This window comes from Dipodomys merriami, unplaced genomic scaffold (genome assembly GCF_024711535.1).
Source record: "Dipodomys merriami isolate MVZ:Mamm:240054 unplaced genomic scaffold, mDipMer1.0.p SCAF_35, whole genome shotgun sequence".
NCBI lineage: Eukaryota > Metazoa > Chordata > Mammalia > Rodentia > Heteromyidae > Dipodomys > Dipodomys merriami.
The window spans coordinates 9,784,239-9,812,064 of record NW_027205048.1 but is presented as its reverse complement, the minus strand read 5'-3'; the positions used below and the strand labels follow the sequence as shown (position 1 = coordinate 9,812,064).

General features: G+C 44.0%; 2 long non-coding RNA genes across 10 annotated transcripts in view; one reads left to right on the top strand and one right to left on the bottom strand.

Moving 5' to 3' along the window:
* Positions 1–27,826, top strand: part of LOC138803832 (uncharacterized) — a 78,470-nt gene that overhangs the window by 37,366 nt on the left and 13,278 nt on the right. For 2 of the 9 annotated variants that reach the window (XR_011365070.1, XR_011365062.1), the window contains exons 1-5: positions 14,340–14,422; positions 20,546–20,689; positions 23,994–24,139; positions 24,541–24,801; positions 26,949–27,040. This is a non-coding gene — a long non-coding RNA (uncharacterized lncRNA). Of the gene's footprint in view, positions 1–4,045; positions 4,304–14,339; positions 14,423–16,042; positions 16,133–16,520; positions 16,561–20,545; positions 20,690–23,993; positions 24,155–24,540; positions 24,802–26,948; positions 27,041–27,826 lie in introns of those variants that run through there. The other 7 variants (XR_011365065.1, XR_011365066.1, XR_011365064.1 and 4 more) reach the window with 6 other exon arrangements.
* LOC138803918 (uncharacterized) lies at positions 1,126–16,350 on the bottom strand. The gene is made up of 3 exons (XR_011365094.1): positions 16,108–16,350; positions 3,986–4,152; positions 1,126–1,287 (listed from the first exon to the last, which is right to left on the bottom strand). It is a non-coding gene; the product is annotated as an uncharacterized lncRNA (long non-coding RNA).

Here is a 27,826-nt window from a genome sequence, read left to right as displayed (position 1 = left end):
AACTCCTGAGGTTTAGTTAAATCTTGTTTAAAATACACACACACACACACACACACACACACACACACACACACACACACACACACACACACGCATAAACTCACAGTTCATTATTCTAATTCTTTTTTTAATTTACTTTTTATTCTCATTCCTTTTTTTGTGAGTCGTGGGGCTTGAACTCTGGGCCTGGGCACTGTCCCTCAGCTCTTCAGCTCAAGGCTAGCACTCTACCACTTGAGCCACAGCACCACTTCTGGCTTTTTCTGTTTATGTGGTGCTGAGGAATCGAACCCAGGGCCTCATGCATGCGAGGCGAGCGCTCTACCACTGAGCCACCTTCCCATCCCTTATTCTCATTCTTTAGGCAAAGTGCTTGTGTCAGTACCACAGAGAACATAAAAGAAACAAGAAAAGTGGTAGGTTTCCATTGCTACCACATTCTATGTGATGTGCCAAGTATTGAGGGAGCTTTCTAGGCACAGAAAAAATTCTCATTGTTAATAGCAACAGCGATCATCTACTACTCTCATCTAAGAAGCCTTAAATATATGCCATCTAACATCAAACAGTCTTGAGAGGTGTAGATAAAGGAAATACTTTCTATCTTGGTTTATAGGAAAGAGTGTGCAGAAGGGAGAAACACATCCAAAATTATCCTGATGATGGATGTTAGAGGCAACTTTGGGTCCTGGGATGGATCTTGAATCAATTTTCATACCCTACATTTTTTTCAGGTATCAGGGAGATAAGAAATGGACACAGAATTTATCATTGTAAAAACAGGAACTGCGCACCTATGCTAGAATGTCGCCTTCCAGACATCAGGGATACATCAGTATGGTGCTTATTAAAATCTCTTTTGTCTGTTCGACTATTATTCCATAATATTCTGATTCCTTCTACTTGATTTGGTCAAGGTTGGCTCCATCCTCCTGTTATAAGGTGGAGTTTGTCTCTAACTAATTAGAACATTGTATATATTCAGAGTAATTTGTGATTGGTTCAGGCACAAACATGTGATATTAAATGAAATGGGCCAATCAGAATCTTCTCTTGGACTTTTTAATCAGAGACTACAGAGAGAATATTTACTTCTTACTCTGGAACTGTGATAGTCATGTTGTCTTCACAGCAAAAAAATAAAAAAATAAAGTATCTGGTTATGGAGCAAAGAAATAGCAAATAGAGCTGGGAGCTGAAGAGGGAGAGGGGTCTGATGGCCTCCTTCAAAATCTGGATCCAGCTGTGTTACCCTGGACTCCTCAGTCACGGGAGATAATGTGGGTCCTGTTAAAAAATGTTTAATATAATTTAAGTGTTTCAAGAGATGATCAAGATAGCTAGAACGTTTCTATTAAATAGAGACAAGTCAGACAATAAACCAGTAAGCAAGCAGATTATCTATATAGACACATACCTATATCTATATCAATATCTATCTCTATATTATAAACCAGATAGCTTGATACATCATAGATCTATCTACCTTTCTTCAAACTGTGGATGTATCATGAAGTTAAACCTAAGGACAAAATACTTGATTTAGATGAAAATTCCATTGTCAGAAGAGGGAACTTAAAAAAGTGTGGTCCGGAAGGACTGGAGTAGATTTATTCCAGCATGTTCCATGTACATTAGATTGTAAACAATAGGACTAACAATAATGATAATGACCTTGACAATAATAATAGGAACAATCTCAACAACTGTAGCAGCTAATAGCAATCGGCTCTTGCTGGACGTTAGGTGATATGGTCAATGATCTCATTCAATTTCCACAAACACTTAAGATGTAGGAATCAGTATGTCTGTGTTTTACTGACCAGGAAATTAATTTAAGAACAACAAAGTCACTTGCCCCAGGGCCATAGCTGGTAAATTGCATAGCCTGGCTTTTGCCAACGACCATGCTTTTATTTGTAGGGTGTGTTGCCAGCAGAGAGGGGGGTCATGTTCCAGACGGGGAGGCACAGTCCAGAAAGTTTCCACAAGAGGAACAAAGGAGAAATGTGGGAGTGTGCCATTCCTTGATATTTGGGAATACATCTGTTGACACAAAGCCTTTATGAGCCCCTAGCACTCCCTGGCACTGGAATTCAGAAGTGCACAGAATTCCACCCCAGCCCAGCCCTCCACACATGCAGATCAAAACACTGAACACATACACAGCCCTGAGCTGAACACGAGTTTCATTTCCCATGTCTCCTTTTACTTCTCCCTCTCTCTTCATCGCCCCTTATTTCTCATTTCTTAGGTCTTATTTCTCTTCCTGACTGGAGCTGAGTTGGAAAGGGAACCTTTCGTGGTGGACAATTAGACAGTAAATCCCCTTGGCTTAAGTGCCACTTGATCCGTCACCTGCGATTTTACTTGCTGTGAGTTACTACGTGTGAATTACATATGAGCGGGATGTGAAAATCCAGCCCTATCAAATGCAGACCTTTCCCTGTGCACTGCCCCTCCCCCTCCCCAGGCCGGGCTCTTATTCATTGCCATTCCCCCCGCCCCCCCACCTTTGCCCAGGTTCCACAAAAGCAGATTCTTCAAAATTGTCCTTCTGGGACTGTCTATTTCATTTGGAACTTGACACAAAATTACTGTTTTTGACAGTTGAACTTTTCAGCATGCGGGATACAAATATTTTAATATCCTGTTACCTGCGCTGAGGGAGAGATAAAGTTTTATACCAGACACCTACACCGGCAAGGGAATAAGTTTTCTGGTGACTGATTTAAAGGTACAGTAATAGCAAAAATGGTTAATGAGCTAAACATGCTTAGGAGGGCAGAGGTCAACAGGGAAAGCAAACCCTGCAACTCGGCCAGGCCTAGTGAAAGAGGAGAGGCTTCCTGTCACCCAGGGCGACAGTTTCACCCCAATTTCATTCCCAGTTGGTCAGCAAGGGGGGCAAATAATTGACATCTAGAAAGTCACATGACATATTCCAAGGGATGGAGGGCAGGTTGGGAGCAGGCCCCGGGAGCCTGGGCGGCAGCTTGCAGAGCTGGTATCTTAGATGACACAGGATGTTGAATAGTGACTGTTGTCACTGAAGAAGTGTTGGATTGTGCTCAGAAATCAAAATGTTGGCTATGATCTTAAATCCATTTGTTTACCACTCCAAATAGTGAGGGGAGTTGGGCATGGGAAGGGAATAGAGGTAGAGCTAGAGCGGGACCCAGGGATCTCCACTACTGGCCGTGTCTCTCTCTATTTCTCCATCTCTACATTGTACCATACACCTCAGTTTTTTTTAATTTTATTTTTTTATTTCTCTTGCTGACTGGAGCTAAGTTGGAAGTGAAACCCAAAAAGAACTGGCTAATTGAACTGTCTAGAAAGATGGGAATCTTATTCTTTTTCATTTTTGTATGTGGGGGGTCCAGTCGTGGGGTCTGAACTCTGGGCCTGGGCGCTGTCCCTCAGCTCTTCAGCTCAAGGCTAGCGCTCTACCACTTGAGCCACAGCACCACTTCTGGCTTTTTTCTTTTTGCTTATATAGTGCTGAGGAATCGAACCCAGGGCCTCAGGCATGCAAGGCAAGCACTCTACCACTGAGCCACCTTCCCAGCCCCTCTTCTTCATTTTTTTATACACATAGGGTAGTCATTAGACACGCATGGTTATTGAGCACTTGGGGATGTGCTGGTACATGTGAAGAACTGAGAGTTTAAACCTTATTTAATTTAAATTAATTGAGAGTTTAATAGCCACCCATGGCTGGTAGTTACTGTACCGCTGTGAGCTCTGGGAACCCAAGAATAAACCATGGGGGGGCGAGCTTGTGCACTCGACCGTTGGTGGAAGTCAGCTTTGCCTGGTTCTTTTCTTTCTCTGGGGCCCTTGGGTCTCTATTCTGCAACCAATGATTTTTTTTTTAAATAACACAAGTTCTGTTCTTTCTTCACCTCCATATTTATTTCCTGTTGTGGCATGACTATCTTCCCAGAACCTTAAGTGGCTTTAAGTGACACACATTGATTACCTCACAACGTCCATGAAGCAGGTCACAGACCCCGCCCCTGCTCAAAGGGTGAGGCCGGAAGGCCAAGGTACGGGGTCACTCTGGAGTTGGTCCTCCCCTAGCACAGCTTCCAACACAAGCTCCCAGGGCAGCCGGCCCATTTTCTCAGCAGTTCTGGATTCAAGTTCCTGGAAGACAGGAAGAATCAACCCAGCCCAGCTACATTACACATCCCAGCCTCAAGTGACCACTGTCTGTGTCCTTCAGCCCTGGCTGGGTCACACAATACAGCATGGCTGGATCAAGCAACTACTGGCTTTCTACACAAAGGCAGACAGAGTGAGTTCCAGTTACTGTACGGTCAGGTCTGGCCTCATGTGTGGAAAAGGCATAGGAAATTCCACCTCCAAATACTGCAAGAAGCAGAGAGGTTTGCTTTATTCTCCTTCCTTTGCCCCAGTCTTTATCTGAGGCTGGTAGAGACCAGCAAGGCACCATTTGAAACTGGATCCAGTTGCATTTTAGACAAATTAAAGGAAATGTTACTTTGCAGTTTAGAAAGTAACCTCATAGATGGCTTCATTCCAAAAGCAAAGAGGGCTAAGAATATAAATGGATTACAAAACATAAATGACATAGTCATAAATTATGACTATGAAAATAATCTAAATGATTAGCAATCTGGGAGCAGTTAAACAAATTAAGGTAAATTAACATCATTGGATATTATACAGCATGTAAGAATGATTATATGAAAGTGAAAACAATGTGAAAGTAGATTTGATTCAGTTGCAAGAAAAAATACAGTCAAAATACTAACATTTAAATATAAAAAGTTTACAGCTTTGTAAAATTTCATACCAATGCATATATCTATATATCTATCTCTCTATAACACAGGAAACATTTGCTTTAGAATATAAATTTTTCTTTGAAAGTATTGTTCTAAAACTAATTATGCAAAAAATATAAAAGTTGAAAATAAATGACTGGGAATAATAGTCAACATATTTAAGAGCTACAGAACTGCCCTTGGGCAAAATGCTTTCCAGGGTGGTCCCAACTATTATCCTTAATTTGCAGATGAGGAAATCAAGGCTCCAAAAGGTCAAGGAACTTGTCCAATCAGAAAGAGGGATTTGAACCTAAGCTGCCTGGCTCAGACCGTGGATTATTTTAATTGCTTCAGGAACAAGGGGCAAAGTATGTAGAGCCCTCCAATGACTTGAGGAAAATTGGAAACCTAAAAATACCAACCAACCAAACAATCTCTATAATGCATCTAATCCACAAACAATAATGAAACTTGATAAATTGAGATTTGGAATGTCCATAGAAGGTGACATTATATTAAATGTATTGTCAACTTTGAGATTCATAACAACTAAAGTTTCTTTGTAAGAATTTCTGCTGGCCAATGGTAGTTTTTGTAAACTTACAGCCAAGTAGCTTTAGCAATACTATTCCATTATTATTATTATTATTTTTGCAGCAAAAGCAAGATAGAATATAAATGCAATCAAATATTTGCCACGCCATGGTAAAGTATTTGAGAATCACGAGATAGGGCTATTCAGAGCCTGTAGTTACAGTGTTTTATCTTGCTTCCTCTCTACAAAGGCAGACTGACCAGCTGTGCACAGCCATTAGGGCGTAGGCAAGAAGGTGGAAGAGAGGCCGGCAGCGGAAGAGGCAAAGCAATTAACCATTGGATGGTGGACTATATAAGTCCTGATACTGATCCTGTGTGCTTGAATGCCTGAGCTCCTATTCTTATTCTACTAGGAGGCTATATTCTGTGTGCGTGTGTGTGTGTGTGTGTGTGTGCGTGTGTGTGTGTGTGTGTGTGTGTATGTGTATGTGTATGTGTATGTGTATGTGTGTGTCTACACACATGAGTATCAATTTGTGGTCTACATATATCATAGCAATGTGTCTCCCAGTTTCTGTGTTTATGGTAGAAAAAACTCAAGGTACCTTTCTTTGTGATGGCGACTTTAAGAATCCATATTGAGAGACAGGCTGGCCATTCCAACTCTGGCACTCTCTAGAACTCCTCCTGTGCGTTTGGGTGACCACACCTGGGATGACTTTAAATAACCAAGTGGCAGTGGTCTATAGTGAACTCAGTCAGCTGCCCGAGGGTCATGCTCAGTGAATTACAGGGCTGGCTTTATTCTTTGTAGGTCAGTACACCCATTTAAAAGCAAGTTTTAGCCCAGGGTGTGCCTGCTTATAGGAATCACACTCAGGAGACCCTGGAGGTCCCTCTCATAGTCTCTTCTGTTTTCCAGGTCCCATTGTGACAGCGATACTAGAAGTGAATGCAAGTAACCTGAGTGCTTTGAATACGGTTAGGTGAAGTCATTAATAGATTTCCCTCTTCTTTCTCCATCTTCCTGCCAGACCTCTTCTCCCCTAAAGATCATGCTTTTGATTTGCAGGTGGCTTTTAAATATGACTTTTCATTAAGTAACTTTTGCAAGAGGAAGCTTTTATACATTTATGAGATAGGAGTCCAAGATAACATCTCAGAACTGGCAGCACTTAGATTTCCAGCCTTGCAGGCTCATTTGTGATGACACCCTTTAAATGACATTTATGGCCATTTTTCCTCTCATCCGGAGCAAGTACTGGGATTTCATTGTCATAACTCTGGGCCGCGCGTTACTTGATCGGGATAATGCTGAATAATTACTGGCTCACCGCACTTCATTACAGCACTGTAATTGGTGGCAGATTGGTGTTTCAGTACCAGTGCTCTGAAAATTGAGCTGACATGGATACTGTGAAAAGCCTGATGGTATAGGGCCCCATGCAAATGGCAGAAATTAACATCTGGTCAATAGGTTCTGAAATGCAATACGTGACTCAGCCTAGGGCACCTGATTCATGTCTCTCATTTTCCTATGGATACAATGAGATGATCATGGAGTAAATGAGTCCTTTGATTTGCATTGTGCCTCATAAAAGGTCATCGAAATGCCAAAGAATGATAAATACCAGAAGAATGTCCTGAGATTCACATTCCATCGCACATCTAATTGTTCTAATGGTCACTTTCACTGGATACCCAATGTCAGCCTAGATCCTGTCTGCAGATAGCTTTTCTAATAGTTTATAACAGTGATGCATTTTATTGCATTTGCACATTATAGAACTGTGAGAATGGATTTGGCATTGCAAAAGAATTATAAGATGACTACAGAACAGATCATAGAGAGTGAAAGGGAGTTAAATGAACAGGTACCCAAGGCTGAAGCCACCACTGTGACCTTTATTTTTCATCCTTCCCCTTACGGCTAAAGCTAGTGTGGACATGAAAAAGGTCATGAGCTCGACCCTTCTCTCCCAGGCAGGATGAAATGCACCCACTGGCCTTTCCAGCCCAGCAAGGCCTGGAGCTTCTGAGAGATGTCTCAGATGAATACAGAGATCAGATATCACCTGACCCAACTATCCGTGTGTATCCATTCATGGGAGAGGCCCACCTTGGAAATACCATTTTAGAAGCCATGGTATAACTAGAAGGACCACAGGAACAGAGAAAGGCAGTGTGTCTAGAGGGAGGAAGAGGACTGAGTGTGTTGTATGCAGCATCCTGGTGACTGATGGAAAGACTGACAGACATCACTCTGAACATGGGGTAACTGGCTTTCCGGACAATTCCCCATGGTTCTGCCTGCTGGCATCCAGGCCCTAGGTGGCCTCTGTGTGCCAGCAGGGAGAGCTGGGTAACCAGTAGGGCATGGAGGAAGTGATGGGTATGCTTTTTAAACTAGATCCCAGGAGGCCTGCGGCTGGTTCTTGCCTTGCTTCCTCCCTCTTGGGGAAGAAAGTGGCATATCATGAAGTTGCTCCAACATCTGCAGGGAGAGGGGCAGTACTGAGGCACCAAGGCCTCCTTTCCAGAGCCCTGGGACTGAGTTAACCTGGAGACAATATGGTTTCAAATAGTACGCCCCTTTCAGGTGCCCTGTGAGAATGTCCACTAGTGTCTCAAGGAAACCTGTCTTACGCTTCCATAAGATGAGATGAAAAATACGATTTAGGGTGCAGGATACAAAAAAATGCCTTTTTTTCTTCATAGCCACACTTCTCATTTTCCAGAGTAGTAGTCTGTTAGGGTCCCCCCACCCTTGTATTTTTCTACAGATGATGCTTCATAGTGCAGATGAATAGAAAATGGGTCAACCTGCAGTACAGGTCATCTAGAATTTCAGGATGATGTCCAAATGCCATGAGCACGGGAGACACCTGCAGTGTCATCACATGATGTGAACGGGGTGATGAGGAGCTGTGGCTTCCTGGCTTGGACATGCTCAGTTCCTCCAAAATGCTGCATGTGGTGTTTGTGGGGAGAGCCAGAGTTTCTCTGTTAGCTTTATCTAGCCCTGGACCTTCCTTTTGCCCTGTATTTCCTTAGCTAAATCACATCTCTTGATCCACTGTACATCATGAATTAGTAAAGAACCAGCCAACAACCCTTTCTAGAGACATGTGTTTAATCTTTCATGGCCGGCCTAGGAAGTGGGACTGTTCAATGGCTGTGTCCTTTATTTCCTATTCCTCTCAAGAGTTGGCCAAGGCAAATGCTATCTTGACTTTTGTGTTTTTTAATGCTTGAGCTCACACCATGAGAGGGGAACGGAGGAACGTTGACAGCAGGGCTGCCATGCACATCTGTACAGCTAGTATGCTCTTCAAGGCCCACAGCAAAGTGGAGGAGAAAGGGCCAAATCCAGATCACTTGCCCGAATGTGATTACGTGCAGGGCCTGGGCCTGGGGCTGCGGAGAGGAGGGAGGCCTCTAATTGGCTCTGAGGTTGCCTTTTCTGACTCTTGTCTGGCTAGCACTGTTTCCCTCCTCCTTTCTTTCTGTCTTTTTACCTATGGTCTCCCATAATTTGTTATTCTCCCCGAGGAAGAAGGATCAATTCTTGTAGTCATAATTCACTTACAGGAAATTAGACACAGGAGCTGTTGGACAGCAAAATAATTTGGAAAGCCTCTTTGAAGCTCCTTTTCCCCAGGTTCATTGAAATAGGTCCTTTCCCTACCTGAGGGAGGCCTCTCGCCTCTGTAAGTGGCCTCTGGCCTCCTTGAGCGAACTCCAGCCTCCGTAGGGGGGTCCCTGTGGTGAGACAGGCATCCTGAGAACATGGGTGGCACAGGACTCCCCACCGTGGGGTAGGGAGCAAACAAGAGTAGACTCTTCCTTAGAATTCTCTGCTCTCTCCCTTCCAGAGACACCCTCCCAGGGGGTCTGCCAAGCTTTTCTATGTTTGTATCAGCCCCAGAGCATGGGTCTTCCTTTATCTCCCCAGAATCCCTCCTCCAAGTGTATGTTACAATAGGTCAGGGAACTGAAATCTATAGATAATTCTGAAGAATCTGATGGAAGAGATACCATCTTTTCTCCATTCCAAGTCTCTTAAAGCAGGCAGGAGTGACAGAGATAACATGTGAGAGCTTTATCCTGGACCCTTCCGGCCTTGGCATGGTGAGAGGCACTGACTTTGCTTCCACGGAGGGCAGTATCACATGGAATGGGGCTGGAGTCAGTCCGCAGCTCTGCCACTGAAGCCCCGGGACTTTGGTCCATTCCCTCATTTCACCCCATGGAGCCTCCCAGATGTCAGGATGCAGGCTGGGTCCAATGGCTATAAGCAGAAGTGAAACTAAAGGGAAGCATCCACCACCCAGCAATGGTGGACACTCACTGTTACTTTGTGAGCAAAGCTTTTGGGATGTCTAATAAAGAGGTGTTGGGAGAGAGGAAGGCTGTTACAGAGGCTAGAGCATTCTTACAAAGGGTCAGGGCACTTATTTTTTTGGTACTTGTACTGCAGCCTGAACTCAGAGCCTTGTGTTCTTGCTTAGCTTTGTTGTTCAAGGGTGGCACTCTACCACTTGAGCTTTACTACCACTTCCAGCTTTTTTGCTGTTTAATTAGAGATTAATTAGAGTGTCTTAGATTCTGATCTCAGCCTCAGGAGTAGCTAGGATTACCGACATGAGCTACTGGTGTCTGGCTTGGGTTTTAGCTTTTAAAAAACATTGTGTAATTATCAATGCCTATCAATTGTACCTATTAATGGGTTTCACTGTGACATTTCTATACCTCATATGTCTTGCCTCTGTGCTTTATAGTCTTTTATTTGCAACTAAGTAGCTGCCAGTTTGTAGTCTCTCATATGTAAGAATAAACATGATTTAAGATATCCAAATCCCCTTTTGATCTTAATTATATAAAATAAGGGCAAGTCCATTAGAATGAGGAAGTGTCTTCTATGCTATGCCAGCCAGGCAGAAAGCTGGAGGAAAAGCCATATCATCTCTGCCCTGTGGTCCTGGGGTCTCATGCATGGGATGGGGACACACACTTCCAATGTGGGCTGCCCTGAGCCTTCAACCAAAGACATCTCAATGCCCGGCATGCATGCGTGGCTTGGGGAGCCCTGGCGGGTCGTGTGGGCAGTAGACCACTCTCTCTGGCAGGGCGTGGGAGAAGGGGATGAGCTTATATAAAGCACTGGGGCAACTGGCTTCTTTGTCTAGTCACTGTTTAACCACCAGTTTTTCAGTCCCACTACCACTAGGATCCTGAGTTATATTTTCAAATAACCTCCATGCAACTGCAGAGAGCAGGATTGCCAACTGTAAACTCTGGCCACTATGTTGCATTTTTCCTGTCTGGTTGGCAATCCATTGTTTCCCTTTGTGACTCACGTCACCTAGAGCCAGGCATGGCTTCCCAGGAGGGCTTTCTGTCTTTCTGTCATGATATGGTAGCTGTGACAGATGATTGGATAAATTTATATAAGCTTGCATAGGCTTCAAAACATACTCCAGTGTTAGCCTTACTAGCTCCTTATCCCTTTTGTTTCTTTTTTACTGGTCCTTGGGACATGAACTTTGGGCTTGGGTGCTGTCCCTGAGCAACTAACACTCCACCACTTGAGCTACAGCACCACTTCTGGCTTTTTCTGTGATTAATTGGAGGTAAGAGTCTCATAGACTTTCTGCCCAGGCTGGCTTCAAACTGTGATCTTCAGACCTCAGCCTTCGGAGTAGCTAGGATGATAGGCGTGAGCCCCTGGTGCCTGGCTTTCCTCATCCCTTTTCTAAACTGACCACAGGCAAATTATCCTTAACAATTCTCAGTGGGCTAAAGCTATCACTCAGCAGTTCACACCTGGAGGTATGACAACAGAACGGAGCGTCCTGCTCACCCAAAGACCAAGACAAGCACATTCACACGTTCTCCAGTTAGGAGCCCAGGTCTGCGAACAACCTAGCAACCATCAACAATAGGAATTTGTGGGGGGGAGTTAGACAGCAGGATACTTTATAGCAGTGAAAACAAATTATAGCCACATGCAATATTGTGAGAGTGTTTTATAGATATATTATCAAGTTAAAGAGGGCAAACATTAAAAACAAGCAGTATGATTCTAGTTATACAATGTTCAAAATTAGGTCAAATCAGTGCATGTTGACATGAGTTGGAATAGTTATTGAGGGGAACATGGTACAAGGAACATTTCTGGAGGTAGAATGTTCTATAATTGTGTGTGTGTGTGTGTGTGTGTGTGTGTGTGTGTGTGTGTGTGTGTGTGTGTGTGTGTGTGTGTGTGTGTGTGTGTGTGTGTGTGTGCTGGTACTTGAACTCAGGGCCTGGTGCTCTCGCTGTGGTGCTCTACCACTTGAGTCACACTTCCTCATTTAGCTTCTTGCTAGTTAAGTGGAGATAAGCATCTCGTGGACTTTTGTCCCTGGCTTTGAACTGTGATCATCAGATCTCAGCCTCCTGTGCAGCTAAGATTACAGGAATAAACCACCAGCACCCAGCTGGAATGTGCAGTGTCTTGATCTGGGTGGTAGTAACATGGCATTTGTACATTGTAAAACCCTATCACTTATGGTATGTGTACTCGGTTGTATGGATGGTAACAAGAGATGAATTAAAAACAACGTTCCTGTACTTGCAGGGGATTGAGGTTGGATCTTTCCAGGCTGACTCAAGGTCTCTGAGGTTGCTCCCTTGTATGGACACCTCCCAATAACATTGTCCTGAAGCTACCTCCAACCCCATAGAAGACTCGACCCATCAAGAATTTGTAGAGGCAGTCAGACTGCTAGGAGTTCTGTACTAGGGTCATTCGTGACATCTTTTTTTTTTGGTCAGTTGTGGAGCCTGAACTCTGGGTCTGGGCTCTGTCCCTCAGCTCTTCAGCTCAAGGCTAACAATTTACCACTTGAGCCACAGCGCCACTTCCTGCTTTTTCTGTTTAGGTGGTGCTGAGGAATCAAACCCAGGGCCTCATGCATGCAAGGCAAGCACTCTACCACTGAGCCACCTTCCCAGCCCCATCATTCATGACATCTTTATGTTTATCAGCTCGTCTCTACCACCTGACACAGATCATGTTTTGTTTAGGCAGATTGCCAGTGGGCTGACAACTGTGCCTTGAACCCCCAAGCCCACTGCTAAGTGCACTGACACTAGGCTTATGTTTTTTTTTGCCAGAACCTTTACCCCCAAGTGCCCAAATCCTTTTTTCTGCACTTCCAGGTATGGAGTGTAGGATAGAATGATTTTGCTAAACTGTGCCAGTGTGACCTTCTCATGAGAACTTCCATTACCTGGAGCCACTTGCTGATTGCTTGGATGGCCTCTCTACAACTACCTATAAAGTTGATGGGTTTGGACAGGTGGTTCATTCCACATACCTGTGGGTCTCAGCTTCCTCTTATTACCCAGTAGGTCACGGTGATCAACCCGCGCCTTGAAATCCACTGTCCCAACCCAGCTTGGGACAATTAAGCCCCAAAGTGGTTGCACTTCTGATGTCTGTAAAGAAGACACAGGTCTTTCCATAAGCACCGTAAAACTCACTGTGTACAGAGACATATGTTAATGCTCTTTTCAGCTCTTCCTGGCCCTACCTCATACTTTACCTGACCATTAACCATTCATGTTTGCGGCACCATGACCAAAAAAAAAAATAAAGAAAGGAGAGAAGATAAAGGGCTGTGGGACAGTCAGCCTGTAAGGTTTACCAAGACGAGCATCATTTCAAACATGTTCGATCTGTTTCTATCATTTTGTTATTCATGAGACATAAAGGGAAGGAGAGAGCAAAGTAAACACAGCCACTTAGGAGAAGGATAGAGCACACAAAGAGAAATGCAGCAAAGAGCAAAGCATTACAGGCAGAAAAATTACATCTGGATTATTCCACTTAAATGGGAGAAACATAAATCACACCGCGAGGCTCACAGCCATGTGCATTGGAGCGATAATGAACAGACCAGCCCAGACTGCCCTCTGCCTTCCTCGCTGAGCCAAATCCTCTGCTTCCTGTAGGATGCAGCAGGAGTCCCAGGAGCCAGCCACAGCCCCTCTTCTTCTGCCCAGCCCTGCCCAGTCCTGTCCAGGGCAGCCCAGCCCATGGTGGCCTTGTGCCTCTCTATTCCCGATGCAGGCAATGGATATATCCTGCCCTGTGCCTATTGTTTCTCCTCATTTCACTGGTAATCTTTGACTATCCCTTTGTTCATCTTCTCTCACAGAGGGCAAGCTTCTAGAAGATTCTCCTGTCATAGGTGTCTTTGTCTCTTTCTTCAGTGCCTTAAAGCCAAATACCCATGTGTAGCAGGTTTATAATACTTTTTGTATGCTCAGATATAACCATGTATTTATGAGTTTCAAATTCTGTGATTAAATTTTCTCCTCAGTTTGGACTGTGATAAGAAATTTTGCATGCATTACACTTTGGGGGTGGGCAGCTGGTTTAATACTACAGAACCATCCTCAAATAGCGTTCTGTGTGGACAAACATATCAGTCATACCAGCTGTTTCTTGGAAAATACCTTCAATAGACGGTATTGAAAAACAATGCAGAAGTTTCACACATTTCAGAAAGTAAGTACATTGGTCTAGATCTCTTGTGTTAAATATAACCAGAGTGCCACTGAGGTTTATTAAAGAATGTTCTTGTTTCACAGGATATGTGGATCACAAAGCCAGTGATCTGTCTGTGACGCACCAACTACTCTTTTACAACGTCTCACTTTCCTTCGTGTGAGAAATAACAGAAAGACTGAAGCGTGGGCACACTATATTCTAATCAGATTCTAAAATCATTGTAAATCAGAAATGTCCAATTTTTAAAAACAGTCTAGGCTGACAAGTACTGAAACTGCATCCATTCACTTTTCTCCTTAGATAGTCAGTGTGACCTGGGGGTGAGGGGAACTGATGTCTGGAATTTGTTAAGTTCTAAACATGAGTTACACACTCTGAGTCTCCCTTATGCTTGAAGCCGTGAACATCGAATCTTTCTATGTCTACATATTCTCATCCATAGATGATGACACAGCACCCATGTCCAAATGTGGTTACATGGAATCAGATAGTTGATGAATGGGATATACAGCCTTCGATCATGGTAAGTGCTACCACATGGCAAATGCTAAGTATTTGTTAAAGAAAAATAAAATAATTTTTACAAAAATAGTGATGCCAAAAGGCCAGAACAATTAGCTAAGAACCAGCCAAATTCATTTGCTTTCTACCACTAGTTTTCAATGCAATGGGTATCATCAAGCAATTTTTTTCTAACCCTTAGTGGCCATTATTTATACAGCCAAGCAGTTTCAACTTTATTTGTTTTGAATAAATAAATATAATTATATCCATTCTGAAGACTCTAAGAAGCGTTTGTGAACACGAAGAGTGAAAGATACATTGACATCTCTCTGCCACGTGACTAAGTCAGTGTGGCAAAGGAGAAGCTTAGCAGAATAGAAACATGTCTTAAAATATTAATTATGTATCACTGATGTTCATAAATTTTTTAATTTTTTGAGAAGGCGCTAATAACAAGAACCTATCAAGACTAAAACAATGACAGATTTGTATTTTGTTAAAGTAACTACAGTGAGTATCACTAGAAATGACCATTTAATGTGTATATAATAATAAGAAATCTTGGTTATTCGATTGCTGAGATATTGGCCATTAACGGTTTTTAACTGGTGGGAATATATGGCAATTTGTTGGGTTTTATTTGGACCATGCTAGAGAATGCAAAAAATGCCAAAGCTATTACTAGCTTTTATTGTCCATGAAGCATCACTGAAGAGAATTAGGGTAATACGTTCAGGAATTTCAAGGTGTGGATGAATCCCCTCATATCCCAAGTGGCCCCGTGTTGAATGATTTCATTTTGTATTTGGAATTAATTAATTAGTGCTAGTGCTGGGGCTTGGATTCAGGGTGTGGGTGCGTCCCCTAGCCTCTTCTACTCAGGGCTGGCACTTGAACCACAGCTTCACTTTGGCTTTTTGCTGGTTAACTTGAGATACGTATCCCACAGACTTTTATCTGCCCCTGATGGCTTTGAACTGCAGTTCCTAGATCTCAGCTTCCCAAGTAGCTGGGATTACAGTCATATAATCCCACAGTGCCCAGCTGGTTTAGATTGTTACCACCTCACTGAGCAATTTGAGCCTGTTGGATTTCGCTTGTGAGGTACTAGCGATTGGAAACAGAACTAGTCTTTAGAAATTAAGAAAAAATAGGTCAATTAGGCAATTTTAGAATGAATACCTAGAACCATGAAGAAGATGAGAAAGAAGGTTGAGGAGAGGAAGAAGAGGCAAAAAGCACCTAGGAACTTTTCTGGAAGGCAAGGAACTGACCTGAGCTACTTCAACAAACTACCCGAGAGTGGCATAAAATGGAGGTGGAGCCAGTCCAGGAGTGGGAGGGCCTGATGGAATCAGTGGAAGTTTCCAGAGAGAAAGGAGTCAAAATAGATGTGACAATATAAACCCAGTTCTAAGAACACATCCCAGCTGCTAGAGGAGGCCCCGCGAAGCCTCCTTGTTGGTGACATCACACACATTGAGAAAAGAATGTTACCTTGGCTGTATCTATAGGGACTCAGCTTGACCTGACTGTGGCTATCTTATTAATGACCGCAGTGATGGCTGGCTTTGAGTAACCTGATCTGTTTTCCTTAAATGGATTCCCCCCCCACCCCTGCATACTATAAATAAAGAGAATCATTACAGTGGTAGGTGGAGTTTCATGACCTTGATGCTGGCACCATTTGTGTCAGAAATGTACCTGGCATCCTGGATAGCAGCTTAAGGTAAATGTGGTACCATCTGGCGTGGGTAGACTATTCAGTGAATTCCTTCCTCTGAGCCAGATTGTAAGGACCGGCCTGTCTTGTTGCTACTCAAGGCATTTCCATATGTAGCCTCTTAACTGTACTCCATGCGCTGTGGCGTCAATCTGCTGCTTTTCATGATTCCATGGCTAGCGCTCATCCTTGGGACCAGAATTTTCTGGAACAGTCTTCCAAAGCTCATGTGTTGGAAATTTATCTCTGAATTCATGTGTTAATGGTATTTGGAGGATAGGTTTTAGTAGGTAATTGGGACTCAATAAGGTCATAATGGAGGGCCTTCATGATGTAGTGAGTACATAAGAGGAAGAGAGACCTGAGCTTGTACACAGCATTGACTCAATATGTGATACCTTCCACCATATTGATGCAACATGAAGACTTACCAGGTGCACACAGGATGACAGTGCCAGGTTCTTGGTCCTCTTAGTCTCTATACTGTTAGCTAAACAAACCTGTATTCCAAAGTCAATATCTGATCTTTGAAAGAATAAACTAAGATACTCCATCTGAAAGCAACATCCATCAGGTTGAAGGCTGATTTTTTTGAACTCTGGGCCTGGGCGCTGTTCCTCAGCTCTTCAGCTCAAGGCTAGCACTCTACCACCTGAGCCACAGTGGCACTTCCGGCTTTTTCTGCTTGTGTGGTGCTAAGGAATCGAACCCAGGTCCTCATACATGCGAGGCAAGCACTCTACAACTGAGCCACCTTTCCAGCCCCCATCAGGTTGAATTTTTAAAGTTAATATCTTTAAATTAGAGAAGAAGTAAAAATAATGTATACATGAAAAGGATCCTTAGTACTCTAAGAAAAATCCTGGCTAACCTTGCTATGTCTCCCTTATCTTGTTTAGTTTTGCAATACCCATCTTTTAGGGTTGTTAGAAAACTCAAACTATAAATAACATGAGTAAAGGGAAGGATGATAGAGAGTGCTTTAAAGCATATGCATTTGATTCCTTATATACAGGACATTTCCAAGGTAGGGACATTGTGCTTTGCTAAGGACAGGAATTTGATGTCAAAACAACATGCCTCGGGAAAGAAACCAGTCACACAGGACTAAATGGTGTATGATTATGAAATGAATTGTGAAGTGTCTGGAGTAGGTAAATGCAGAACAACGGCAGTAGATTAGTGGTTGATAAGGGCTGAAGGGTGGAGCAGGGAGGGAATGGGCATGCCTGTTGGGATTTAGTTTCTTTTTGTTTTAGAACCTGACAATGTGAAGCACAATATAGTGATGGGCATTCAACTCTGTCAATACCCTAAAAGCCACTGAAGTATAGTATAAACTATAAGTGGGTGAACTGTGTGGCATGTGAATTATATCTTAATAATAATGCTGTTAATGGTTTTTTAAAACTCTATAAAGTTTTAGGACTGGCCTCAAGTAACTTAGGACAAAAGCAGAGTTGGCACACAAGGTCTCAGGCCCACATGGCTTTCATATAATGTGCTTATTAGAGGAGGAAATGGCTGATTAATTAAATTTATATAAATAATTCATGTTGATCATAAAAATTTAAAGCATCTATAATCTTGACACTCAGAAATAACCATTGTTAATATTTTAGGGTTTACCTTTGAGGCTTTTTTCTATGCATATGTAAGTTACATAGAGAAAATGGATCACACTGTCTCTGAGAGGCTATAATTTGCTTTTCTTATATTGTTCTTATATTTGCTAGAAGGTGCTCTACCAATTAGCCCTTCTGTCAGTCCTTTTGTGTTGCACTGGTTATTTTCAAAATAAATCTCAGTTTGTTGTCTGGATTGGCCTGGACAGTGAGCCTCCTGTTTGTGTCCTTCTGCCCGCCCCCATTGCTGGAATGATAGGCAGGTGTCACAACACCCAGCCATTATGCTTTTTCTGGGATAGCAGATATATTCCCTGCCTCCAGTCATTGGTCGCAATGAACTCTTGTCAACTTCTTTTGCCTTAGCTGGTCTTTTGCCTTGACTTTTACCTCCCAAATGGCTAGGATTACATGCTTGAGCTACTGTACTTGTCTGTTTTTTTTTTTTTTTAAACATGACATTACTTGTTAACGTGTCCTTCAGAATCTATGAAGATATTTTTCTTTCATTGTCCTATTTAATGTTTATTATTATTGTTTTTGTTGTTGTTTTGTGCTGGTCCTGGGGTTTGAACTCAGAGCTTCTTTTGCTCAAGGCTAGCACGCTATCACTTGAGCCACAGCTCCACTTCTGGCTTCTTTTGAGCAGTTAATTTGATATAAGAGTCTCATGGCCTTTTTTCCAGGCTGGCTTTGAACCATGAGCCTCAGATTTCAGCCGTCTGTGTAGCTAGGATTACAGGAGTGAGCCACCAGGGCCCAGCTAAATGTTTATTTTTAATTCAACACTTGTTGAACATTTAATATGTTACTAACAACTTTATTTAAAAATATAGGCTTACAAAAATAAACTAGAAGACCTGAGTGTTTGGTTTCCCAGCCTTTAGCAAATCGGTAACAAGGAGAAAGAAAGATGGCTGTGAAGACATAGGTTCTTGCAGTGGTGGCCAAGAAATGCCAGGCGAGCCCCACAAGCCTCATGTCTCTGTGGTCCATACCCTGGCTACTCATTGGGGTCATTTAGAAGAACTCCCCCAAACAAAATGAAACGGAAATCCCCGTGCCTAAGCCGATTAGCTGTGTGTGTGTAAATGTAAGTCAGTATCCTGATAGATGAACATGGCAACTAAAATACTAGCACAATTTATTTTTCAGGACTTAGGGTTGAATTCAGGACCTGCCTCCTATTAGGTAGATGTTGTACCACTTGAGCTACACCCTGATTTTTAAAGTGTTATTATAAAGGTGATGTATGGAGGGGTTCCCATTTCATAAGTCAGGTTATGTATGCATTTCTTTTTGGACAGTGCCACCCCTTCCCTCACTCCTCCTCTTTTCCTTGTCCCCAGCCACAAGTTGTATAGCTTGTTTTCAACATAGTGTTTAGTAAGTACCATGGCTGCATTTGTTCACCCTTTTCCCTCCATTTTGTGCTCCTCTTACTCCCTACCCCCCCCCTCCAAACCAGATAAACGAACCAACAATATAAAAAGAAAAGAAACCTCTTGCTTCCATTTCCTGGAGTTCATTTCAATACATATTATTTGTTATGACCAGAGGCATACAATCATTTGTGCCGTTGTGTTCCTCCCCTAAGAATACCTTCCTTTGGTCTCCCTGTGTGTGAATACCTAGAGTCCTAAATAATTTTTCATGTCCTTGTGTATTTTAGATCTAGCTTTCCCATAAGAGAGAAAACATGTGCCGTCTGCCTCTTCAGTTTGGCTTACCTCACTTAACATCAATTGTTCTAAGTCCATCCATTTCCCTGCGAATAACACAATTTTATTCTTTGTAACGACTGTGAAAATTCCATTGTGTATAAGTACTGCATTTTTGGATCCACTCATCTATTGTGGTGCATCTGGGCTGTTTCCACAATGTGGCTATTGTGACTAGTGCAGCAATGAACATGGATGTGCAGGTGTCTTTATGTATCCTGGCTCGTGATGTTCTGGGTAGATGCCCAGGAGTGGTCTGGCTGGATCATAGGGCAGATTTATGTTTAGTTTTTATGAGGAATCTTTAGACTGCTGGCCAGTGTGGCTAAACTAGTTTACAATCCCACTAACAGTGGAGTAGGATTCTTTTTCCCCTATATCACCACCAGCATTCATAATTGTTTGAATTCTTAATTTTGGTCAATCTAACTGGGATGAGATGAAAGTTGTTTTGATTTCATCTCCTTGATGGGTAGGGATGTTAAGCATTTCTTCAGGTTTTCTTCCCCCCATTCTTATCTCTTCCAAGAAATCTTACCTTATCTCCTTTGCCCCATTAATGATTTATTTGTTTTGGGGAGGGGTCAATTTCTTGAGCTCCTTGTATCTTTTCCACCCCTGAATTCTACCTTTGATTTTTTTTTGTGTAGGGTCTCATGTGTTTGCCTGGAGGCAGCTTTGGACTCTGATCCTCATATTTATGCCTCCCAAGAAGCTGGGACCACAAATGTGTGCCATCATGTTTGGATTGTGGGTTGAGATGGGCAAGGGAAAGTTCTTGCTAACATTTTGCCTAGTGCTAGCCTCAACCCTTGATCCTCCATTTCCCAAGTAACTGAGATTACAGGTGTGTGCCACTATACCTACCAAACGATATCACAATTTAATGGAAACTTATCTTTGTGTTCACTTCAGTAATTAGTTGATGAAACTTGGATGCTTAGTGATATTGCTGTTCTTATGGTTAGGTCGATCCATGTGAAACTCCCATTTTTTGGTAGGTAAAATGTGATCCAATATTAGCATTATTTGACATAACACTATTATTAACAGTTACCATTTATTTGTTATAGATCAACATTTCCTACTGTTTAATTTTCATACCGACTTCACGAAGTACAAACTGTGCATTCCAATTTCCAGATGGGAGAATGAATCTAGATAAGAGGTGGTTTTAAACACAGCCAGTAATGAGTAGAGCCAAGAGGCAGATTCAGGTCAGTTTGTTTATTTATTTATTTGTGAAAATACTGTACAGAGGGGTTAAATTACATGGGCAAGATAATGAGTACATTTCTTATCAAGCATTGTAGTCTCCTCCTTTGTTTCCCCTTCCTGTCCCTTCCCATGCTCACCCCGCCTCCCCCCCCCCCCAATCCTCCCCGGCCACCCCCCCACACACCAAAGTTGTAAAGTTCGTTTTCGACATAACGTCTTGTACATCTCATTGTTGCAATGGGTCCACCTGTATCCCTATTTAAATGATTTGTTTTTCCCCTTCCCCTCCACAAATTATACCGACATGAAATACAGTGAAAGCAGGGGTTATACTGTGGGGGAGGGACATACAAAGCAATAAAGAAATAATCTTATAAATGTGTTAGAAACAATCACATGAAAGGAAAAAAAAATTTGAATACATATCTTAGTGTGGGGAGCCGGGGCGAACGCAATTAGACTCCGCCCACTCCCTTCCAGCGTTGAGGTAAACAACTCCATATTAGGCAGTGCTTGGCGGGACAGTGGGTCCTGGGCTTTGCGCATGCGCGAGCCACGTAGAGTCCCCAGCCAATCCCGTGGCACTTGGTGACGGTGAAAGGCAGACGACCAATGATAGGACGACACGTGTTCCTGTTCCCTATATAAGCGGCCATGTTTTCTGTGCACGCTCTCTCGCGCCCAAGCTCTCCTACAACTAAGAAGGCTCTCCAATAAAGTGTGATCTGAGAAGACTCCTGGTGTGGTGGTCGTTCTTCCTCGCTGGTCGAGAAGGCGTTCCCCACATCTTAGGGTTCATTTCCCTAACATCACCTTATCTGACCTTTTCTGCTTGACTCAGACATATACTAGATATTGCAAATAAGGGAAACCATGGGACCTATGTTTCTTGGGGCCTGGCTTACTTAATATAATTTTTTCCAAGCCTTTCCGTTTCCTAACAAATGGGGCAATGTCATTCTTTCTGATGGAGGCATAGAATTCCATTGTGTATATATACCACATTTTCTTGATCCATTCATCTACTGAGGGGCATCTGGGTTGGTTCCATATCTTAGCTATGGTAAATAATGCTGTGATAAACATAGTTGTGCTGGTAGCTTTAGTATGGTCTTGTTTGTGATCATTTGGGTAAATGCCCAAAAGTGGGATTGCTGGGTCAAAGGGGAGCTCTATGTGGAGTCTTTTGAGGAACCTCCATACTGCTTTCCAAAGTGGTTGAACAAGTTTCAGGTCAGTTTTATTTCAAGTCTTACGCATTTTTCCTCTGACAATAGGACCATCTTGGGTCAGTTTCCTTCACTGTTCTTTTCCTGCTGAGCCAAGATGGATAGTAAAGGCTGTTCAGGTCTCAGGTCAGTAAAGCAAGTCTGACTGTTAGCCTTCAGCTGTTAAAATCTTCCTCTCCAACCCTGGCTTTACTAGATCTGAATCTGCAGATTTCGGGCCTGCAATGTGTGTGACTCAGATGCACAGATGTGTGAGGGCCACTGCTCTGGGTGACAGCCACCATAGCTCTCTTCTGTGAGGCACTGCGTCTGAATGGTCCCACGGTCCTGTCAATAGCCATCCAAATTCTTAGTTCTGCAGAAGCCTGACATAATGTGAATGGATTACTGAGGTTCTAAAGTAAGTAGGAGTCTAAGTCTGGATTTGAACCTATTCTGACGACCAGGCTAATAACCTCAACTCCCTTGTTCACTTGCATTCAACTCACCATTGCTGGGAAGTCCCCTGTGTCTCTGCAGCGTGTCTCTAATCAAGAATGGATTGGGGACCAAAAGATGGTATGGACGCCGAGCAGGACACTGGAGGAGATGCAAAAGCTCTTCTGAGGAAGCCATCCTTTCAGTAGAAAAGCTCCCGTGAAGGAGGCCGGGCCATTCCAGAGAAGGCCCCCTGGTTTCTTCCCCCACAGGTCGAGTACCTCATTCAGGCACTTTGCAATGGCTGCCCAGTGTGAGTTGGGGGTTTTCTATGCGGAGGGTCTTAACGGGGATTATCGTAAAGCAAGAATAACGGTGATATTGTTTGCAGAGCCATGGTGGAAAATCAAACCTGGGTGAAGGATTTATTTTTCTGCCATAAAGCTGATGGGGGCTCCTCAAAAGTTCACTGACTGTGGCCCTGAATCTCCCCACTTGGAAACACTCGGGGATGACAAGGCAGAGTCCTGGCTAATACCGCGTGCACCCCTCTATCGCCACGGCATCCAATTCCCTGTGAATTTTGCAATATAGTGACAGTAATGGAAAGCAAAATGATCTCTAAATAATGGTTTAAGATCGTTACTTGATAAAGGGCCCTGCAATAATTATGATCAATGGAGCATGGATTCAATATATATTGCCCATTTAGATGCCCCAGATTAGCTTAACAGCTTTCTTTAATGTTCTGAGTATTTTCTGTGTGTGTGTGTGTGTGTGTGTGTGTGTGTGTGTGTGTGCGTGTGTGTGTTTGTGTGTGTAAAAGAGGAGGAAGGTGAGGGAGCAGCCAGGAGGAGGGAATAGTGGGAGAAGAGGGGAGGCAGCCTGTGAGCTCTGGAGAGCTCTCCTCGGTCACATTGATCAATGTGTTGGGGGCAAAGAGAAGAAGAAACTGAGCTGCAGAAGTTGTGTGATCCATTACCCAGAGATCACACTCAATGTCATGTGTGGCAGGCAGGGCTTTGTGCAGGGAGGTGGAGGCAGGGGAAAGGGCAGGGAGAGACACCTGATAGGAGTCCAGTCACTCTGAGGAGGCCACTTTCTGGATGACTTGGTGTAATCATGGAAATGAGGCATGCAGGCAGCCAGCCAAGAGAGTCCCTCATCATCCCATAAGCTAAGTGAGCTTGAGAAATCCAGAATCATGGAAATGTGTTTTCCGAGGAGGTGGGGTGGTGGTGGGAAACGCTGGGCTTGCCATTGTACTGATATTCCTCTTCCTGGGCATACTGCCCCCACCCCAGGAGAAAAATTTTCCATGACAGCCTGTCGAGAAATCTGGGTCCATTCCCTACCTTTCATGTTTCTGGGCTGGTCCCAGGTAATGCTCAGGGTCTGTGATCAGCGGGTAATGATGAGGACAGCGCACCAGATGGGCTGAATGCCTCCGCATAATGCGGATAAGTGATTGCAGTCTTCATTCTGACTTGCTTTGATTTGTCAGTTCACACAACAGCCCCTTCCCCACCCTTTCATGAAAGGACATTGGTAGGAAATGTCGTTGTACCACACGAAGAGAAAGCCAGCCTTCTAACCTGATCTCTCCACGGATGTTTTTATGGACTGGCTAATTGACTCTGTTTTTTTTGTTTTTCAGGATGGATGAGGCAGCTGGAGCTGGGAGGAGGAGGATGGTGCCAACTAAGGTCCATTGAGCATCTACTATAGGCCGGATGCTTTAACGCGGTTGCTTCTCAAACTGAAAAGTACACACAGATCCCTTGGCATGCTTTTCAAACAAAGGTGCATTTGGATTCTGTAAGTCTAGGGTGGGGCCTAAAGGCTGAAAGTTCTAGTAGAGTCTCAGATGGTGCCAATGTTCTGGGCAACAGACCCCCTCCCCCCATGCCGGGCACCAGAATTCTCATTTTATTCTCACAAGACCTCCATGAAGGTGATCAATCCCATGCAACAGAGGAAGAAACCAATGGAAGCTTCAAAGAGGTCAGGTGTCTTTGCAAAATGTCTGCCAGACCCAAAATGACTGATGGGAGATTCCAAACTGGGCTTTGCATCCAGCCACCCTCCCCTCCCTCCCTCCCCTAGGTGCACTGATGGAGACAGGCATAGGTAGGTGCATTAGAGTCAGGAGCCGGGGCAGCCTTGGCTTCCTAGGTGGCATTAGCAGGCGAATCCTTCCACAGAGCCATCTAACCCAGACAGCACGAGAAAACCATCCAATTAGCTGTGGAAAGCCACCGGGATGACAAGCCACATCTGCGCATCTGCTGCGTGCCAAGCACCATCAGGTTCACGGCTGCTGTGCTCAGGCTGAGTGCTCTCACTGTAGCGGTTTGCTTCTGGTCACCAGGTAGAAGATTGGTCCCATGCATTAGGAAGTGGGCTTGGTCCAGAGCAGCAAATCGTGAAGTAGCAGCCCTTGTGGGACCACGAAGAAGATGGATGTAAGTTAGTCTCCTCCAGGAGTCCTGGGGTCGGGGTGGGGTGGGGAGCGAACATGCTGCTCATATTATTTCTGAGCCTTCACAGTGTTGAGGCTGGGGCTTAAGACTACCCAGAACTCATCAACACCTCAGTCCAATTTTCCAATGCTTGCGGCTTGATTAAACCCAAAGGGCAGTTTGCCAAGTGCTTCCTCCCCCACCTTAATTGTTTAGATTGTGAAGAATTTGAGCAAAATTTAATCCAGATGTTGCTGATTCGTTTACGTTTAAATCACCAGAAAATGCTCTTAAGTTGTTATTTGATGTGGAAGAGGTTTTTTCCCAACCATTTTCCCCCTTCTTAATAGGAAAGGTCACATTTAGGGAGGGGTGAAGGAGGTCCGTGAACCCAGAGGTTTCATCTGATTTGATTGTATTTTTTGGGGGGGGGGTGAAATCAGAGAACTCAATTTCCCTTGACCTCCTTTTCAAGTCCCTACCATGACTGGGAGAGCTGCAGTAATATGCAGGCAGCTGATAACAGGGATTTTTGTTTGAAAAAGCAACCCTCCTCCCCGCCCCCAGGCTGGACCATGTGGTCTCTGTGGGGTTGGCAAATGGCCACTCCCTCCTTTAACTACAGAGAAGCAATTTGGGCCAGGTGAGCGTGATGACGTCACGTCCTAGTGCTACCTGGGTATTTGATCAGTGGGTAGCACGTCCATCTGGCACCCGGTGTATAAGAACTGATAAATGAGTTGTGCAAACTTCTCCTTGAGCGTCTTCTAGAGCAATGATTTTTCAAAGTGTGGTCCCGGACCAATGACATAAATCTCACCTAAGAACTTAGAAATGCAAATCCGTGGGTCCTACCTTAGACAGAAGAAGTCCAGAACTCCGGAGGAGAGCCTCAGCGGCGAGTACTATAGTAACCCCGCCAGCACATTCCAACATAGGCTAACGTTTGAGATTCCTGAATCTAAGCACTGGGAAAATCCTCATTGTTGGACCAGCAGAACTTAAAATTACTCTATTGTTACTCTAGAGGTGATATACACAGGGTTAGAATTTATATGCATCACATAATAAGTACATTTCCTTTTGTGCAGTGTCATCTGTTCCCTCATTCTCTCCCATTTCCTCTCTCCTATTTCTACCTGTGAGTTGTATGTATAGTTCACTTTCATCCATGTCCACTGCCGAACTTTTCTACCCTTTTTCCTCAGATTCTGTGCCCTCCCCTACCCCTACAGATATGTACATGAATATAGGAATAGGAAACACAAATTAAGAGTCCTTTGTTTCCCTATCTTTGGAGTTCACTCCAGTATGTATATATTATTTTATATACATATGAAGAGGCACTTGGGTATTGCATGTGATTCTCTCCTGAGACTATCCTCTACTGGTCCCTACTTTGTAGGGATTGAGATAACATTGTCACAGGATTTATGACACTCAGAACCAGGCTGTAGTGTGTTTCCATACAGCTGTGAGAATGACCTTTCTGATTGAGTGGAAAGGCCAAAGAGAATTCAGCAAATCTCTCGGGCTGACCCTTCTCTTCCTTAAGGCTGACTTTTCTTCCTTTGCGTGATTGGCTGGGCAGTGAGATTGGGCCAGTGTAAATTCAGCCAATGGCCTGCATTCAGCAGCAGCACCCTGGAAGTGAAGTGAAAATTCTTCCCATGACCACCTGCCACTAGCTGGATCTTGGAACTTCCCATTTCCACACTGCCAAGGCTTTGAAGTGTGCATGGGGAAGGAATACTGGGACCCTCTCCCTGCTCTGAGTTCATCTTTCCAACCTTTCATTCATCCAGTTAATCTGTCAAACTATTGTTATATTTAGGTGCTGTCCTAGGAGTATTTGAGATTAAATCAAACTCATATCCTCTGTGCCAAATCAGACTAGAGACTGACAAGAACAAGTGAATAGATGGCCAATAAAACATTCTATAAACAAACAGTTGAGAGGAGGGCAGCCTGGGTGTGAATGTATGTGAGGGGAGAGGGGAGTCCCTTGCCTTGGATCTAGAATGTTCTAAAAGCCCTTGTGTTAAAGGCGTGGTTCCCAGCTTGGCACTGTTAGGAGAAGGTGGTACCTTGGGGTCGAGTGGGGGGCAGGGGACAGGGCTCAACTCCTTCCTGTCTCTCTTTACTTCTAGATCACATGAGGTGAACACGCCACCACCTGCTGCCTCACCACAGATTCAAAAGCAACAAGGCCGCTTGGACGTGAACCAAAATGTCCCAAACTGTGAGTCAAAGTAATCCTTTCTTCTGTTTAAGCTGATTCTCTCAAGTATTTGCTACCGCAGTGGACTTAGCTGAGGAAGGCAGTTATGTGGGCTTCCCAGAGAAGATGGCGTCTGGGTCTGGAGGAGGAGGAAGGGGAGGTGGGTGTGGTGGGTGAAGAGGCGTGGAGCCAGGGGTGGGGACAGCCCTTGTCTGCCAGTGTTTTTGGATTCAGGGAAACTGAGGGAGAGATGAGGCTGCTTCCCCTAGGGCTGGGGCTTCCTGGGAGCTTCGGCATTTGTGCTCATCGTTTTTCTCCAGCTCCTCCTGTTTGCTTGGTACTTGGGAAGGCAGTGAGGGGTAGCAGAGAGGAAGAGTCCTGGGAAGAAGGCCTCAGCTTGTTGTGGGATCAGAAGTGCCCCAGAGCACCTCTGGCTGTGGCGTTGGTGGCATTGATGGTATTTTCTTCACCCTGTTCAGTCACCCACAAGACAGAGTGTGAATCCTTTCCCCTGTGCGTGCCATGTGTGTGTGTGCCACGTGTGTGTGTGTGTGTGTGTGTGTGTGTGTGTGCTGCATTTTGCCTCCCTGCTCCTGGCCTCCCCAGGCGTGCAGGCTGAACTAGCTCTTCCGCTGTTCATGCCTTCCGTTGCTGCCATCTCTCCAAGCATTTTAACCCATGCTACCTCTTTGGCCACCTTGGTTCCTAGCAAACCAGCTGCTGGACCTCCAGAACATCCTTTCTGTCCCTTAATCATACCAGAACCTTCAGATGCTTTGATTATTTGCAGTTTCATAAAAGGGCCCT